General features: G+C 52.2%; 40 non-coding genes across 40 annotated transcripts; all 40 read left to right on the top strand.

The window, feature by feature from the left end:
- The first annotated feature begins 225 nt into the window (after positions 1–225).
- On the top strand, positions 226–307 carry TRNAS-UGA (transfer RNA serine (anticodon UGA)). The gene has a single exon. It is a non-coding gene; the product is annotated as a tRNA-Ser (tRNA).
- A 271-nt stretch (positions 308–578) lies between these two features.
- Positions 579–660, top strand: TRNAS-CGA (transfer RNA serine (anticodon CGA)). The gene has a single exon. It is a non-coding gene; the product is annotated as a tRNA-Ser (tRNA).
- A 289-nt stretch (positions 661–949) lies between these two features.
- On the top strand, positions 950–1,023 carry TRNAI-AAU (transfer RNA isoleucine (anticodon AAU)). Its single transcript has one exon. It is a non-coding gene; the product is annotated as a tRNA-Ile (tRNA).
- Positions 1,024–1,119: 96 nt separating this feature from the next.
- Positions 1,120–1,193, top strand: TRNAI-AAU (transfer RNA isoleucine (anticodon AAU)). The gene has a single exon. It is a non-coding gene; the product is annotated as a tRNA-Ile (tRNA).
- Positions 1,194–1,290: 97 nt separating this feature from the next.
- Positions 1,291–1,364, top strand: TRNAI-AAU (transfer RNA isoleucine (anticodon AAU)). The gene has a single exon. It is a non-coding gene; the product is annotated as a tRNA-Ile (tRNA).
- A 393-nt stretch (positions 1,365–1,757) lies between these two features.
- On the top strand, positions 1,758–1,839 carry TRNAS-UGA (transfer RNA serine (anticodon UGA)). Its single transcript has one exon. It is a non-coding gene; the product is annotated as a tRNA-Ser (tRNA).
- Positions 1,840–2,110: 271 nt separating this feature from the next.
- Positions 2,111–2,192, top strand: TRNAS-CGA (transfer RNA serine (anticodon CGA)). The gene has a single exon. It is a non-coding gene; the product is annotated as a tRNA-Ser (tRNA).
- A 289-nt stretch (positions 2,193–2,481) lies between these two features.
- On the top strand, positions 2,482–2,555 carry TRNAI-AAU (transfer RNA isoleucine (anticodon AAU)). Its single transcript has one exon. It is a non-coding gene; the product is annotated as a tRNA-Ile (tRNA).
- A 96-nt stretch (positions 2,556–2,651) lies between these two features.
- Positions 2,652–2,725, top strand: TRNAI-AAU (transfer RNA isoleucine (anticodon AAU)). The gene has a single exon. It is a non-coding gene; the product is annotated as a tRNA-Ile (tRNA).
- Positions 2,726–3,286: 561 nt separating this feature from the next.
- On the top strand, positions 3,287–3,368 carry TRNAS-UGA (transfer RNA serine (anticodon UGA)). The gene has a single exon. It is a non-coding gene; the product is annotated as a tRNA-Ser (tRNA).
- A 269-nt stretch (positions 3,369–3,637) lies between these two features.
- On the top strand, positions 3,638–3,719 carry TRNAS-CGA (transfer RNA serine (anticodon CGA)). The gene has a single exon. It is a non-coding gene; the product is annotated as a tRNA-Ser (tRNA).
- Positions 3,720–4,008: 289 nt separating this feature from the next.
- On the top strand, positions 4,009–4,082 carry TRNAI-AAU (transfer RNA isoleucine (anticodon AAU)). Its single transcript has one exon. It is a non-coding gene; the product is annotated as a tRNA-Ile (tRNA).
- A 99-nt stretch (positions 4,083–4,181) lies between these two features.
- Positions 4,182–4,255, top strand: TRNAI-AAU (transfer RNA isoleucine (anticodon AAU)). Its single transcript has one exon. It is a non-coding gene; the product is annotated as a tRNA-Ile (tRNA).
- Positions 4,256–4,352: 97 nt separating this feature from the next.
- Positions 4,353–4,426, top strand: TRNAI-AAU (transfer RNA isoleucine (anticodon AAU)). Its single transcript has one exon. It is a non-coding gene; the product is annotated as a tRNA-Ile (tRNA).
- Positions 4,427–4,820: 394 nt separating this feature from the next.
- Positions 4,821–4,902, top strand: TRNAS-UGA (transfer RNA serine (anticodon UGA)). The gene has a single exon. It is a non-coding gene; the product is annotated as a tRNA-Ser (tRNA).
- Positions 4,903–5,173: 271 nt separating this feature from the next.
- On the top strand, positions 5,174–5,255 carry TRNAS-CGA (transfer RNA serine (anticodon CGA)). Its single transcript has one exon. It is a non-coding gene; the product is annotated as a tRNA-Ser (tRNA).
- Positions 5,256–5,544: 289 nt separating this feature from the next.
- Positions 5,545–5,618, top strand: TRNAI-AAU (transfer RNA isoleucine (anticodon AAU)). The gene has a single exon. It is a non-coding gene; the product is annotated as a tRNA-Ile (tRNA).
- Positions 5,619–5,714: 96 nt separating this feature from the next.
- On the top strand, positions 5,715–5,788 carry TRNAI-AAU (transfer RNA isoleucine (anticodon AAU)). Its single transcript has one exon. It is a non-coding gene; the product is annotated as a tRNA-Ile (tRNA).
- Positions 5,789–5,885: 97 nt separating this feature from the next.
- On the top strand, positions 5,886–5,959 carry TRNAI-AAU (transfer RNA isoleucine (anticodon AAU)). Its single transcript has one exon. It is a non-coding gene; the product is annotated as a tRNA-Ile (tRNA).
- Positions 5,960–6,354: 395 nt separating this feature from the next.
- Positions 6,355–6,436, top strand: TRNAS-UGA (transfer RNA serine (anticodon UGA)). Its single transcript has one exon. It is a non-coding gene; the product is annotated as a tRNA-Ser (tRNA).
- A 270-nt stretch (positions 6,437–6,706) lies between these two features.
- On the top strand, positions 6,707–6,788 carry TRNAS-CGA (transfer RNA serine (anticodon CGA)). The gene has a single exon. It is a non-coding gene; the product is annotated as a tRNA-Ser (tRNA).
- A 288-nt stretch (positions 6,789–7,076) lies between these two features.
- TRNAI-AAU (transfer RNA isoleucine (anticodon AAU)) lies at positions 7,077–7,150 on the top strand. Its single transcript has one exon. It is a non-coding gene; the product is annotated as a tRNA-Ile (tRNA).
- Positions 7,151–7,246: 96 nt separating this feature from the next.
- On the top strand, positions 7,247–7,320 carry TRNAI-AAU (transfer RNA isoleucine (anticodon AAU)). The gene has a single exon. It is a non-coding gene; the product is annotated as a tRNA-Ile (tRNA).
- Positions 7,321–7,416: 96 nt separating this feature from the next.
- On the top strand, positions 7,417–7,490 carry TRNAI-AAU (transfer RNA isoleucine (anticodon AAU)). The gene has a single exon. It is a non-coding gene; the product is annotated as a tRNA-Ile (tRNA).
- A 395-nt stretch (positions 7,491–7,885) lies between these two features.
- TRNAS-UGA (transfer RNA serine (anticodon UGA)) lies at positions 7,886–7,967 on the top strand. Its single transcript has one exon. It is a non-coding gene; the product is annotated as a tRNA-Ser (tRNA).
- Positions 7,968–8,238: 271 nt separating this feature from the next.
- TRNAS-CGA (transfer RNA serine (anticodon CGA)) lies at positions 8,239–8,320 on the top strand. Its single transcript has one exon. It is a non-coding gene; the product is annotated as a tRNA-Ser (tRNA).
- A 289-nt stretch (positions 8,321–8,609) lies between these two features.
- TRNAI-AAU (transfer RNA isoleucine (anticodon AAU)) lies at positions 8,610–8,683 on the top strand. The gene has a single exon. It is a non-coding gene; the product is annotated as a tRNA-Ile (tRNA).
- A 97-nt stretch (positions 8,684–8,780) lies between these two features.
- TRNAI-AAU (transfer RNA isoleucine (anticodon AAU)) lies at positions 8,781–8,854 on the top strand. The gene has a single exon. It is a non-coding gene; the product is annotated as a tRNA-Ile (tRNA).
- A 97-nt stretch (positions 8,855–8,951) lies between these two features.
- Positions 8,952–9,025, top strand: TRNAI-AAU (transfer RNA isoleucine (anticodon AAU)). The gene has a single exon. It is a non-coding gene; the product is annotated as a tRNA-Ile (tRNA).
- A 393-nt stretch (positions 9,026–9,418) lies between these two features.
- On the top strand, positions 9,419–9,500 carry TRNAS-UGA (transfer RNA serine (anticodon UGA)). The gene has a single exon. It is a non-coding gene; the product is annotated as a tRNA-Ser (tRNA).
- A 272-nt stretch (positions 9,501–9,772) lies between these two features.
- On the top strand, positions 9,773–9,854 carry TRNAS-CGA (transfer RNA serine (anticodon CGA)). The gene has a single exon. It is a non-coding gene; the product is annotated as a tRNA-Ser (tRNA).
- Positions 9,855–10,141: 287 nt separating this feature from the next.
- On the top strand, positions 10,142–10,215 carry TRNAI-AAU (transfer RNA isoleucine (anticodon AAU)). Its single transcript has one exon. It is a non-coding gene; the product is annotated as a tRNA-Ile (tRNA).
- A 95-nt stretch (positions 10,216–10,310) lies between these two features.
- On the top strand, positions 10,311–10,384 carry TRNAI-AAU (transfer RNA isoleucine (anticodon AAU)). Its single transcript has one exon. It is a non-coding gene; the product is annotated as a tRNA-Ile (tRNA).
- Positions 10,385–10,949: 565 nt separating this feature from the next.
- Positions 10,950–11,031, top strand: TRNAS-UGA (transfer RNA serine (anticodon UGA)). Its single transcript has one exon. It is a non-coding gene; the product is annotated as a tRNA-Ser (tRNA).
- A 271-nt stretch (positions 11,032–11,302) lies between these two features.
- TRNAS-CGA (transfer RNA serine (anticodon CGA)) lies at positions 11,303–11,384 on the top strand. The gene has a single exon. It is a non-coding gene; the product is annotated as a tRNA-Ser (tRNA).
- Positions 11,385–11,674: 290 nt separating this feature from the next.
- TRNAI-AAU (transfer RNA isoleucine (anticodon AAU)) lies at positions 11,675–11,748 on the top strand. The gene has a single exon. It is a non-coding gene; the product is annotated as a tRNA-Ile (tRNA).
- A 96-nt stretch (positions 11,749–11,844) lies between these two features.
- On the top strand, positions 11,845–11,918 carry TRNAI-AAU (transfer RNA isoleucine (anticodon AAU)). Its single transcript has one exon. It is a non-coding gene; the product is annotated as a tRNA-Ile (tRNA).
- A 96-nt stretch (positions 11,919–12,014) lies between these two features.
- TRNAI-AAU (transfer RNA isoleucine (anticodon AAU)) lies at positions 12,015–12,088 on the top strand. The gene has a single exon. It is a non-coding gene; the product is annotated as a tRNA-Ile (tRNA).
- Positions 12,089–12,482: 394 nt separating this feature from the next.
- On the top strand, positions 12,483–12,564 carry TRNAS-UGA (transfer RNA serine (anticodon UGA)). The gene has a single exon. It is a non-coding gene; the product is annotated as a tRNA-Ser (tRNA).
- Positions 12,565–12,836: 272 nt separating this feature from the next.
- On the top strand, positions 12,837–12,918 carry TRNAS-CGA (transfer RNA serine (anticodon CGA)). The gene has a single exon. It is a non-coding gene; the product is annotated as a tRNA-Ser (tRNA).
- Positions 12,919–13,582: the final 664 nt, after the last annotated feature.

The following is a 13,582-nucleotide window of genomic DNA, read 5'->3' as shown; positions in this document are numbered from 1 at the left end:
ATGCAGAACGTCATCGGAAATTTTTTATTCCGCCGAATTAATAGCCTCCCCCCCCCCCCCCCCAAGAACTCTCAGCTCAAAGTTGCCCGTTTCTGAACGGCAAAGAGTGTTGCACGCCTGCGCTGAGTTAGCACTCTGAAGCCTCGTCTTACATTCAAGGCGAAAGCCCCTGAGCTGTAGTTGACAGATGACCACCGATGAGGGAGCTGGGAAGCACAGCGGTCAGCTGTGATGGCCGAGTGGTTAAGGCGTTGGACTTGAAATCCAATGGGGTCTCCCCGCACAGGTTCAAATCCTGTTCACAGCGCAGTGCCTTTCTTTTCTTTTCTATGTGTTCCATGGGAAGGGACACCTACCTCTGCTTCATCTCGTAGAGATCAATAATTGAAGTCAACCAGCTGTAAGGAGAGACATTCCCCATTCCTGCCCCTTGCCGTGAAGAACCAGACTCTAGTAGCTTAATTCCCCCCCGTTCGGGCCCATGCCCTAAACTGTCATTTCCAAACGGCACCTGCTAGACTGTCATTTGCAAAAGACATTCGCCAAGTGGGAAGGCGTGTCCTAGTGGAGGCGTGGCAGCTGTGATGGCCGAGTGGTTAAGGCGTTGGACTCGAAATCCAATGGGGTCTCCCCGCACAGGTTCAAATCCTGTTCACAGCGGAGGCTTTTAGGCCCTGGTGGAGAGAAATCCTACCCTCTTTCAGCCTTTACGCATCCCTTTGATATGTTGCAGTCCAAACGGGAAGAGTTTTACTCTCTGCTTTTCCAGCAGACCATCCACAGTGCCCTCTTCAACCTGTCAAATCCCACATCACACCTTTAAAAAAAGGTGCCGTAGCCAAATCCAATGGCTTCTCTGCACACGGATCCAAATTCTCTTTGCTGCTTTATGCGCCATAGAGTGAAAGGCCGAGACGGAAACAAAGCGAGGCGCACGGGGGTGAACCGTGGCCGGTTAGCTCAGTTGGTTAGAGCGTGGTGCTAATAACGCCAAGGTCGCGGGTTCGATCCCCGTACGGGCCAGTCTGCATTTTGTCTCTATGCAGCAGTGGTCTAACCCACCATGCCGAAGGCGGAAAACCATGTCGGAAAAAAAAAAACGTGCGATGTGCGTACCGTGGCCGGTTAGCTCAGTTGGTTAGAGCGTGGTGCTAATAACGCCAAGGTCGCGGGTTCGATCCCCGTACGGGCCAGTTGACCTTTTGTCTCTATGCAGCAGTGGTCTAACCCACCCCATGCCGAAGGCGGAAAACCATGTCGGAAAAAAAAAGCGTGCGATGTGCGTGTCATGGCCGGTTAGCTCAGTTGGTTAGAGCGTGGTGCTAATAACGCCAAGGTCGCGGGTTCGATCCCCGTACGGGCCAGTCTTCCCTCCATCTTTATGAAGCAAAGGTGCAACCTACACAGTAAAGGCAGAAATGCTTCTGGTGAAACTCCTAACTCTGGATGCTTGCAAGTTCAAGTCCTGTTGCTGCACCACCAGAGTCCTAACTCCCATCATAAAGGCAGAAAACCTTGTTGCAACAATCTTATCTATGCAGAACGTCATCGGAAAGTTTTTATTCCGCCGAATGAATAGCCTCCCCCCCCCCCCCAAGAACTCTCAGCTCAAAGTTGCCCGTTTCTGAACGGCAAAGAGTGTTGCACGCCTGCGCTGAGTTAGCACTCTGAAGCCTCGTCTTACATTCAAGGCGAAAGCCCCTGAGCTGTAGTTGACAGATGACCACCGATGAGGGAGCTGGGAAGCACAGCGGTCAGCTGTGATGGCCGAGTGGTTAAGGCGTTGGACTTGAAATCCAATGGGGTCTCCCCGCACAGGTTCAAATCCTGTTCACAGCGCAGTGCCTTTCTTTTCTTTTCTATGTGTTCCATGGGAAGGGACACCTACCTCTGCTTCATCTCGTAGAGATCAATAATTGAAGTCAACCAGCTGTAAGGAGAGACATTCCCCATTCCTGCCCCTTGCCGTGAAGAACCAGACTCTAGTAGCTTAATTCCCCCCCGTTCGGGCCCATGCCCTAAACTGTCATTTCCAAACGGCACCTGCTAGACTGTCATTTGCAAAAGACATTCGCCAAGTGGGAAGGCGTGTCCTAGTGGAGGCGTGGCAGCTGTGATGGCCGAGTGGTTAAGGCGTTGGACTCGAAATCCAATGGGGTCTCCCCGCACAGGTTCAAATCCTGTTCACAGCGGAGGCTTTTAGGCCCTGGTGGAGAGAAATCCTACCCTCTTTCAGCCTTTACGCATCCCTTTGATATGTTGCAGTCCAAACGGGAAGAGTTTTACTCTCTGCTTTTCCAGCAGACCATCCACAGTGCCCTCTTCAACCTGTCAAATCCCACATCACACCTTTAAAAAAAGGTGCCGTAGCCAAATCCAATGGCTTCTCTGCACACGGATCCAAATTCTCTTTGCTGCTTTATGCGCCATAGAGTGAAAGGCCGAGACGGAAACAAAGCGAGGCGCACGGGGGTGAACCGTGGCCGGTTAGCTCAGTTGGTTAGAGCGTGGTGCTAATAACGCCAAGGTCGCGGGTTCGATCCCCGTACGGGCCAGTCTGCATTTTGTCTCTATGCAGCAGTGGTCTAACCCACCATGCCGAAGGCGGAAAACCATGTCGGAAAAAAAAAAACGTGCGATGTGCGTACCGTGGCCGGTTAGCTCAGTTGGTTAGAGCGTGGTGCTAATAACGCCAAGGTCGCGGGTTCGATCCCCGTACGGGCCAGTTGACCTTTTGTCTCTATGCAGCAGTGGTCTAACCCACCCCATGCCGAAGGCGGAAAACCATGTCGGAAAAAAAAGCGTGCGATGTGCGTGTCATGGCCGTTAGCTCAGTTGGTTAGAGCGTGGTGCTAATAACGCCAAGGTCGCGGGTTCGATCCCCGTACGGGCCAGTCTTCCCTCCATCTTTATGAAGCAAAGGTGCAACCTACACAGTAAAGGCAGAAATGCTTCTGGTGAAACTCCTAACTCTGGATGCTTGCAAGTTCAAGTCCTGTTGCTGCACCACCAGAGTCCTAACTCCCATCATAAAGGCAGAAAACCTTGTTGCAACAATCTTATCTATGCAGAACGTCATCGGAAAGTTTTTATTCCGCCGAATGAATAGCCTCCCCCCCCCCCCAAGAACTCTCAGCTCAAAGTTGCCCGTTTCTGAACGGCAAAGAGTGTTGCACGCCTGCGCTGAGTTAGCACTCTGAAGCCTCGTCTTACATTCAAGGCGAAAGCCCCTGAGCTGTAGTTGACAGATGACCACCGATGAGGGAGCTGGGAAGCACAGCGGTCAGCTGTGATGGCCGAGTGGTTAAGGCGTTGGACTTGAAATCCAATGGGGTCTCCCCGCACAGGTTCAAATCCTGTTCACAGCGCAGTGCCTTTCTTTTCTTTTCTATGTGTTCCATGGGAGGGACACCTACCTCTGCTTCATCTCGTAGAGATCAATAATTGAAGTCAACCAGCTGTAAGGAGAGACATTCCCCATTCCTGCCCCTTGCCGTGAAGAACCAGACTCTAGTAGCTTAATTCCCCCCCGTTCGGGCCCATGCCCTAAACTGTCATTTCCAAACGGCACCTGCTAGACTGTCATTTGCAAAGACATTCGCCAAGTGGGAAGGCGTGTCCTAGTGGAGGCGTGGCAGCTGTGATGGCCGAGTGGTTAAGGCGTTGGACTCGAAATCCAATGGGGTCTCCCCGCACAGGTTCAAATCCTGTTCACAGCGGAGGCTTTTAGGCCCTGGTGGAGAGAAATCCTACCCTCTTTCAGCCTTTACGCATCCCTTTGATATGTTGCAGTCCAAACGGGAAGAGTTTTACTCTCTGCTTTTCCAGCAGACCATCCACAGTGCCCTCTTCAACCTGTCAAATCCCACATCACACCTTTAAAAAAAGGTGCCGTAGCCAAATCCAATGGCTTCTCTGCACACGGATCCAAATTCTCTTTGCTGCTTTATGCGCCATAGAGTGAAAGGCCGAGACGGAAACAAAGCGAGGCGCACGGGGGTGAACCGTGGCCGGTTAGCTCAGTTGGTTAGAGCGTGGTGCTAATAACGCCAAGGTCGCGGGTTCGATCCCCGTACGGGCCAGTCTGCATTTTGTCTCTATGCAGCAGTGGTCTAACCCACCACCATGCCGAAGGCGGAAAACCATGTCGGAAAAAAAAAAACGTGCGATGTGCGTACCGTGGCCGGTTAGCTCAGTTGGTTAGAGCGTGGTGCTAATAACGCCAAGGTCGCGGGTTCGATCCCCGTACGGGCCAGTTGACCTTTTGTCTCTATGCAGCAGTGGTCTAACCCACCCCATGCCGAAGGCGGAAAACCATGTCGGAAAAAAAAAGCGTGCGATGTGCGTGTCATGGCCGGTTAGCTCAGTTGGTTAGAGCGTGGTGCTAATAACGCCAAGGTCGCGGGTTCGATCCCCGTACGGGCCAGTCTTCCCTCCATCTTTATGAAGCAAAGGTGCAACCTACACAGTAAAGGCAGAAATGCTTCTGGTGAAACTCCTAACTCTGGATGCTTGCAAGTTCAAGTCCTGTTGCTGCACCACCAGAGTCCTAACTCCCATCATAAAGGCAGAAAACCTTGTTGCAACAATCTTATCTATGCAGAACGTCATCGGAAAGTTTTTATTCCGCCGAATGAATAGCCTCCCCCCCCCCCCCCAAGAACTCTCAGCTCAAAGTTGCCCGTTTCTGAACGGCAAAGAGTGTTGCACGCCTGCGCTGAGTTAGCACTCTGAAGCCTCGTCTTACATTCAAGGCGAAAGCCCCTGAGCTGTAGTTGACAGATGACCACCGATGAGGGAGCTGGGAAGCACAGCGGTCAGCTGTGATGGCCGAGTGGTTAAGGCGTTGGACTTGAAATCCAATGGGGTCTCCCCGCACAGGTTCAAATCCTGTTCACAGCGCAGTGCCTTTCTTTTCTTTTCTATGTGTTCCATGGGAAGGGACACCTACCTCTGCTTCATCTCGTAGAGATCAATAATTGAAGTCAACCAGCTGTAAGGAGAGACATTCCCCATTCCTGCCCCTTGCCGTGAAGAACCAGACTCTAGTAGCTTAATTCCCCCCCGTTCGGGCCCATGCCCTAAACTGTCATTTCCAAACGGCACCTGCTAGACTGTCATTTGCAAAAGACATTCGCCAAGTGGGAAGGCGTGTCCTAGTGGAGGCGTGGCAGCTGTGATGGCCGAGTGGTTAAGGCGTTGGACTCGAAATCCAATGGGGTCTCCCCGCACAGGTTCAAATCCTGTTCACAGCGGAGGCTTTTAGGCCCTGGTGGAGAGAAATCCTACCCTCTTTCAGCCTTTACGCATCCCTTTGATATGTTGCAGTCCAAACGGGAAGAGTTTTACTCTCTGCTTTTCCAGCAGACCATCCACAGTGCCCTCTTCAACCTGTCAATCCCCACATCACACCTTTAAAAAAAGGTGCCGTAGCCAAATCCAATGGCTTCTCTGCACACGGATCCAAATTCTCTTTGCTGCTTTATGCGCCATAGAGTGAAAGGCCGAGACGGAAACAAAGCGAGGCGCACGGGGGTGAACCGTGGCCGGTTAGCTCAGTTGGTTAGAGCGTGGTGCTAATAACGCCAAGGTCGCGGGTTCGATCCCCGTACGGGCCAGTCTGCATTTTGTCTCTATGCAGCAGTGGTCTAACCCACCATGCCGAAGGCGGAAAACCATGTCGGAAAAAAAAAAACGTGCGATGTGCGTACCGTGGCCGGTTAGCTCAGTTGGTTAGAGCGTGGTGCTAATAACGCCAAGGTCGCGGGTTCGATCCCCGTACGGGCCAGTTGACCTTTTGTCTCTATGCAGCAGTGGTCTAACCCACCCCATGCCGAAGGCGGAAAACCATGTCGGAAAAAAAAAGCGTGCGATGTGCGTGTCATGGCCGGTTAGCTCAGTTGGTTAGAGCGTGGTGCTAATAACGCCAAGGTCGCGGGTTCGATCCCCGTACGGGCCAGTCTTCCCTCCATCTTTATGAAGCAAAGGTGCAACCTACACAGTAAAGGCAGAAATGCTTCTGGTGAAACTCCTAACTCTGGATGCTTGCAAGTTCAAGTCCTGTTGCTGCACCACCAGAGTCCTAACTCCCATCATAAAGGCAGAAAACCTTGTTGCAACAATCTTATCTATGCAGAACGTCATCGGAAAGTTTTTATTCCGCCGAATGAATAGCCTCCCCCCCCCCCCCCCAAGAACTCTCAGCTCAAAGTTGCCCGTTTCTGAACGGCAAAGAGTGTTGCACGCCTGCGCTGAGTTAGCACTCTGAAGCCTCGTCTTACATTCAAGGCGAAAGCCCCTGAGCTGTAGTTGACAGATGACCACCGATGAGGGAGCTGGGAAGCACAGCGGTCAGCTGTGATGGCCGAGTGGTTAAGGCGTTGGACTTGAAATCCAATGGGGTCTCCCCGCACAGGTTCAAATCCTGTTCACAGCGCAGTGCCTTTCTTTTCTTTTCTATGTGTTCCATGGGAAGGGACACCTACCTCTGCTTCATCTCGTAGAGATCAATAATTGAAGTCAACCAGCTGTAAGGAGAGACATTCCCCATTCCTGCCCCTTGCCGTGAAGAACCAGACTCTAGTAGCTTAATTCCCCCCGTTCGGGCCCATGCCCTAAACTGTCATTTCCAAACGGCACCTGCTAGACTGTCATTTGCAAAAGACATTCGCCAAGTGGGAAGGCGTGTCCTAGTGGAGGCGTGGCAGCTGTGATGGCCGAGTGGTTAAGGCGTTGGACTCGAAATCCAATGGGGTCTCCCCGCACAGGTTCAAATCCTGTTCACAGCGGAGGCTTTTAGGCCCTGGTGGAGAGAAATCCTACCCTCTTTCAGCCTTTACGCATCCCTTTGATATGTTGCAGTCCAAACGGGAAGAGTTTTACTCTCTGCTTTTCCAGCAGACCATCCACAGTGCCCTCTTCAACCTGTCAAATCCCACATCACACCTTTAAAAAAGGTGCCGTAGCCAAATCCAATGGCTTCTCTGCACACGGATCCAAATTCTCTTTGCTGCTTTATGCGCCATAGAGTGAAAGGCCGAGACGGAAACAAAGCGAGGCGCACGGGGGTGAACCGTGGCCGGTTAGCTCAGTTGGTTAGAGCGTGGTGCTAATAACGCCAAGGTCGCGGGTTCGATCCCCGTACGGGCCAGTCTGCATTTTGTCTCTATGCAGCAGTGGTCTAACCCACCATGCCGAAGGCGGAAAACCATGTCGGAAAAAAAAAAACGTGCGATGTGCGTACCGTGGCCGGTTAGCTCAGTTGGTTAGAGCGTGGTGCTAATAACGCCAAGGTCGCGGGTTCGATCCCCGTACGGGCCAGTTGACCTTTTGTCTCTATGCAGCAGTGGTCTAACCCACCCCATGCCGAAGGCGGAAAACCATGTCGGAAAAAAAAGCGTGCGATGTGCGTGTCATGGCCGGTTAGCTCAGTTGGTTAGAGCGTGGTGCTAATAACGCCAAGGTCGCGGGTTCGATCCCCGTACGGGCCAGTCTTCCCTCCATCTTTATGAAGCAAAGGTGCAACCTACACAGTAAAGGCAGAAATGCTTCTGGTGAAACTCCTAACTCTGGATGCTTGCAAGTTCAAGTCCTGTTGCTGCACCACCAGAGTCCTAACTCCCATCATAAAGGCAGAAAACCTTGTTGCAACAATCTTATCTATGCAGAACGTCATCGGAAAGTTTTTATTCCGCCGAATGAATAGCCTCCCCCCCCCCCCCCCAAGAACTCTCAGCTCAAAGTTGCCCGTTTCTGAACGGCAAAGAGTGTTGCACGCCTGCGCTGAGTTAGCACTCTGAAGCCTCGTCTTACATTCAAGGCGAAAGCCCCTGAGCTGTAGTTGACAGATGACCACCGATGAGGGAGCTGGGAAGCACAGCGGTCAGCTGTGATGGCCGAGTGGTTAAGGCGTTGGACTTGAAATCCAATGGGGTCTCCCCGCACAGGTTCAAATCCTGTTCACAGCGCAGTGCCTTTCTTTTCTTTTCTATGTGTTCCATGGGAAGGGACACCTACCTCTGCTTCATCTCGTAGAGATCAATAATTGAAGTCAACCAGCTGTAAGGAGAGACATTCCCCATTCCTGCCCCTTGCCGTGAAGAACCAGACTCTAGTAGCTTAATTCCCCCCCGTTCGGGCCCATGCCCTAAACTGTCATTTCCAAACGGCACCTGCTAGACTGTCATTTGCAAAAGACATTCGCCAAGTGGGAAGGCGTGTCCTAGTGGAGGCGTGGCAGCTGTGATGGCCGAGTGGTTAAGGCGTTGGACTCGAAATCCAATGGGGTCTCCCCGCACAGGTTCAAATCCTGTTCACAGCGGAGGCTTTTAGGCCCTGGTGGAGAGAAATCCTACCCTCTTTCAGCCTTTACGCATCCCTTTGATATGTTGCAGTCCAAACGGGAAGAGTTTTACTCTCTGCTTTTCCAGCAGACCATCCACAGTGCCCTCTTCAACCTGTCAAATCCCACATCACACCTTTAAAAAAAGGTGCCGTAGCCAAATCCAATGGCTTCTCTGCACACGGATCCAAATTCTCTTTGCTGCTTTATGCGCCATAGAGTGAAAGGCCGAGACGGAAACAAAGCGAGGCGCACGGGGGTGAACCGTGGCCGGTTAGCTCAGTTGGTTAGAGCGTGGTGCTAATAACGCCAAGGTCGCGGGTTCGATCCCCGTACGGGCCAGTCTGCATTTTGTCTCTATGCAGCAGTGGTCTAACCCACCATGCCGAAGGCGGAAAACCATGTCGGAAAAAAAAAAAACGTGCGATGTGCGTACCGTGGCCGGTTAGCTCAGTTGGTTAGAGCGTGGTGCTAATAACGCCAAGGTCGCGGGTTCGATCCCCGTACGGGCCAGTTGACCTTTTGTCTCTATGCAGCAGTGGTCTAACCCACCCCATGCCGAAGGCGGAAAACCATGTCGGAAAAAAAAAGCGTGCGATGTGCGTGTCATGGCCGGTTAGCTCAGTTGGTTAGAGCGTGGTGCTAATAACGCCAAGGTCGCGGGTTCGATCCCCGTACGGGCCAGTCTTCCCTCCATCTTTATGAAGCAAAGGTGCAACCTACACAGTAAAGGCAGAAATGCTTCTGGTGAAACTCCTAACTCTGGATGCTTGCAAGTTCAAGTCCTGTTGCTGCACCACCAGAGTCCTAACTCCCATCATAAAGGCAGAAAACCTTGTTGCAACAATCTTATCTATGCAGAACGTCATCGGAAAGTTTTTATTCCGCCGAATGAATAGCCTCCCCCCCCCCCCCAAGAACTCTCAGCTCAAAGTTGCCCGTTTCTGAACGGCAAAGAGTGTTGCACGCCTGCGCTGAGTTAGCACTCTGAAGCCTCGTCTTACATTCAAGGCGAAAGCCCCTGAGCTGTAGTTGACAGATGACCACCGATGAGGGAGCTGGGAAGCACAGCGGTCAGCTGTGATGGCCGAGTGGTTAAGGCGTTGGACTTGAAATCCAATGGGGTCTCCCCGCACAGGTTCAAATCCTGTTCACAGTGCAGTGCCTTGTTTTTTTTTTTCTATGTGTTCCATGGGAAGGGACACCTACCTCTGCTTCATCTCGTAGAGATCAATAATTGAAGTCAACCAGCTGTAAGGAGAGACATTCCCCATTCCTGCCCCTTGCCGTGAAGAACCAGACTCTAGTAGCTTAATTCCCCCCCGTTCGGGCCCATGCCCTAAACTGTCATTTCCAAACGGCACCTGCTAGACTGTCATTTGCAAAAGACATTCGCCAAGTGGGAAGGCGTGTCCTAGTGGAGGCGTGGCAGCTGTGATGGCCGAGTGGTTAAGGCGTTGGACTCGAAATCCAATGGGGTCTCCCCGCACAGGTTCAAATCCTGTTCACAGCGGAGGCTTTTAGGCCCTGGTGGAGAGAAATCCTACCCTCTTTCAGCCTTTACGCATCCCTTTGATATGTTGCAGTCCAAACGGGAAGAGTTTTACTCTCTGCTTTTCCAGCAGACCATCCACAGTGCCCTCTTCAACCTGTCAAATCCCACATCACACCTTTAAAAAAGGTGCCGTAGCCAAATCCAATGGCTTCTCTGCACACGGATCCAATTCTCTTTGCTGCTTTATGCGCCATAGAGTGAAAGGCCGAGACGGAAACAAAGCGAGGCGCACGGGGGTGAACCGTGGCCGGTTAGCTCAGTTGGTTAGAGCGTGGTGCTAATAACGCCAAGGTCGCGGGTTCGATCCCCGTACGGGCCAGTCTGCATTTTGTCTCTATGCAGCAGTGGTCTAACCCACCATGCCGAAGGCGGAAACCATGTCGGAAAAAAAAAAACGTGCGATGTGCGTACCGTGGCCGGTTAGCTCAGTTGGTTAGAGCGTGGTGCTAATAACGCCAAGGTCGCGGGTTCGATCCCCGTACGGGCCAGTTGACCTTTTGTCTCTATGCAGCAGTGGTCTAACCCACCCCATGCCGAAGGCGGAAAACCATGTCGGAAAAAAAAAGCGTGCGATGTGCGTGTCATGGCCGTTAGCTCAGTTGGTTAGAGCGTGGTGCTAATAACGCCAAGGTCGCGGGTTCGATCCCCGTACGGGCCAGTCTTCCCTCCATCTTTATGAAGCAAAGGTGCAACCTACACAGTAAAGGCAGAAATGCTTCTGGTGAAACTCCTAACTCTGGATGCTTGCAAGTTCAAGTCCTGTTGCTGCACCACCAGAGTCCTAACTCCCATCATAAAGGCAGAAAACCTTGTTGCAACAATCTTATCTATGCAGAACGTCATCGGAAAGTTTTTATTCCGCCGAATGAATAGCCTCCCCCCCCCCCCCCCCAAGAACTCTCAGCTCAAAGTTGCCCGTTTCTGAACGGCAAAGAGTGTTGCACGCCTGCGCTGAGTTAGCACTCTGAAGCCTCGTCTTACATTCAAGGCGAAAGCCCCTGAGCTGTAGTTGACAGATGACCACCGATGAGGAGCTGGGAAGCACAGCGGTCAGCTGTGATGGCCGAGTGGTTAAGGCGTTGGACTTGAAATCCAATGGGGTCTCCCCGCACAGGTTCAAATCCTGTTCACAGCGCAGTGCCTTTCTTTTCTTTTCTATGTGTTCCATGGGAAGGGACACCTACCTCTGCTTCATCTCGTAGAGATCAATAATTGAAGTCAACCAGCTGTAAGGAGAGACATTCCCCATTCCTGCCCCTTGCCGTGAAGAACCAGACTCTAGTAGCTTAATTCCCCCCCGTTCGGGCCCATGCCCTAAACTGTCATTTCCAAACGGCACCTGCTAGACTGTCATTTGCAAAAGACATTCGCCAAGTGGGAAGGCGTGTCCTAGTGGAGGCGTGGCAGCTGTGATGGCCGAGTGGTTAAGGCGTTGGACTCGAAATCCAATGGGGTCTCCCCGCACAGGTTCAAATCCTGTTCACAGCGGAGGCTTTTAGGCCCTGGTGGAGAGAAATCCTACCCTCTTTCAGCCTTTACGCATCCCTTTGATATGTTGCAGTCCAAACGGGAAGAGTTTTACTCTCTGCTTTTCCAGCAGACCATCCACAGTGCCCTCTTCAACCTGTCAAATCCCACATCACACCTTTAAAAAAGGTGCCGTAGCCAAATCCAATGGCTTCTCTGCACACGGATCCAAATTCTCTTTGCTGCTTTATATGCGCCATAGAGTGAAAGGCCGAGACGGAAACAAAGCGAGGCGCACGGGGGTGAACCGTGGCCGGTTAGCTCAGTTGGTTAGAGCGTGGTGCTAATAACGCCAAGGTCGCGGGTTCGATCCCCGTACGGGCCAGTCTGCATTTTGTCTCTATGCAGCAGTGGTCTAACCCACCATGCCGAAGGCGGAAAACCATGTCGGAAAAAAAAAAACGTGCGATGTGCGTACCGTGGCCGGTTAGCTCAGTTGGTTAGAGCGTGGTGCTAATAACGCCAAGGTCGCGGGTTCGATCCCCGTACGGGCCAGTTGACCTTTTGTCTCTATGCAGCAGTGGTCTAACCCACCCCATGCCGACGGCGGAAACCCATGTCGGAAAAAAAAGCGTGCGATGTGCGTGTCATGGCCGGTTAGCTCAGTTGGTTAGAGCGTGGTGCTAATAACGCCAAGGTCGCGGGTTCGATCCCCGTACGGGCCAGTCTTCCCTCCATCTTTATGAAGCAAAGGTGCAACCTACACAGTAAAGGCAGAAATGCTTCTGGTGAAACTCCTAACTCTGGATGCTTGCAAGTTCAAGTCCTGTTGCTGCACCACCAGAGTCCTAACTCCCATCATAAAGGCAGAAAACCTTGTTGCAACAATCTTATCTATGCAGAACGTCATCGGAAAGTTTTTATTCCGCCGAATGAATAGCCTCCCCCCCCCCCCCCAAGAACTCTCAGCTCAAAGTTGCCCGTTTCTGAACGGCAAAGAGTGTTGCACGCCTGCGCTGAGTTAGCACTCTGAAGCCTCGTCTTACATTCAAGGCGAAAGCCCCTGAGCTGTAGTTGACAGATGACCACCGATGAGGGAGCTGGGAAGCACAGCGGTCAGCTGTGATGGCCGAGTGGTTAAGGCGTTGGACTTGAAATCCAATGGGGTCTCCCCGCACAGGTTCAAATCCTGTTCACAGCGCAGTGCCTTTCTTTTCTTTTCTATGTGTTTCCATGGGAAGGGACACCTACCTCTGCTTCATCTCGTAGAGATCAATAATTGAAGTCAACCAGCTGTAAGGAGAGACATTCCCCATTCCTGCCCCTTGCCGTGAAGAACCAGACTCTAGTAGCTTAATTCCCCCCCGTTCGGGCCCATGCCCTAAACTGTCATTTCCAAACGGCACCTGCTAGACTGTCATTTGCAAAGAACATTCGCCAAGTGGGAAGGCGTGTCCTAGTGGAGGCGTGGCAGCTGTGATGGCCGAGTGGTTAAGGCGTTGGACTCGAAATCCAATGGGGTCTCCCCGCACAGGTTCAAATCCTGTTCACAGCGGAGGCTTTTAGGCCCTGGTGGAGAGAAATCCTACCCTCTTTCAGCCTTTAACGCATCCCTTTGATATGTTGCAGTCCAAACGGGAAGAGTTTTACTCTCTGCTTTTCCAGCAGACCATCCACAGTGCCCTCTTCAACCTGTCAAATCCCACATCACACCTTTAAAAAAGGTGCCGTAGCCAAATCCATGGCTTCTCTCTGCACACACGGATCCAAATTCTCTTTGCTGCTTTATGCGCCATAGCGTGCAAGGCCGAGACGGAAACAAAGCGAGGCGCACGGGGTGAACCGTGGCCGTTTAGCTCAGTTGGTTAGAGCGTGGTGCTAATACGCCAAGGTCGCGGGTTCGATCCCCGTACGGGCCAGTCTGCATTTTGTCTCTATGCAGCAGTGGTCTAACCCACCTGTCCGAAGGCGGAAACCATGTCGGAAACAAAAAAACGTGCGATGTGCGTACCGTGCCCGGATTAGCTCAGTTGGTTAGAGCGTGGTGCTAATAACGCCAAGGTCGCGGGTTCGATCCCCGTACGGGCCAGTAGAACCTTTTGTCTCTATGCGCCCGTGGTCTAACCACCCCATGCCGAATGCGAAAACCATGTCGGAAAAAAAAGCGTGCGATGTGCGTGTCATGGCCGGTTAGCTCAGGTTGGTTAGAGCGTGGTGCT

This window comes from Dendropsophus ebraccatus, unplaced genomic scaffold (genome assembly GCF_027789765.1).
Source record: "Dendropsophus ebraccatus isolate aDenEbr1 unplaced genomic scaffold, aDenEbr1.pat pat_scaffold_752_ctg1, whole genome shotgun sequence".
Lineage (NCBI taxonomy): Eukaryota > Metazoa > Chordata > Amphibia > Anura > Hylidae > Dendropsophus > Dendropsophus ebraccatus.
This window is presented reverse-complemented; position numbering and strand designations above follow the sequence as displayed.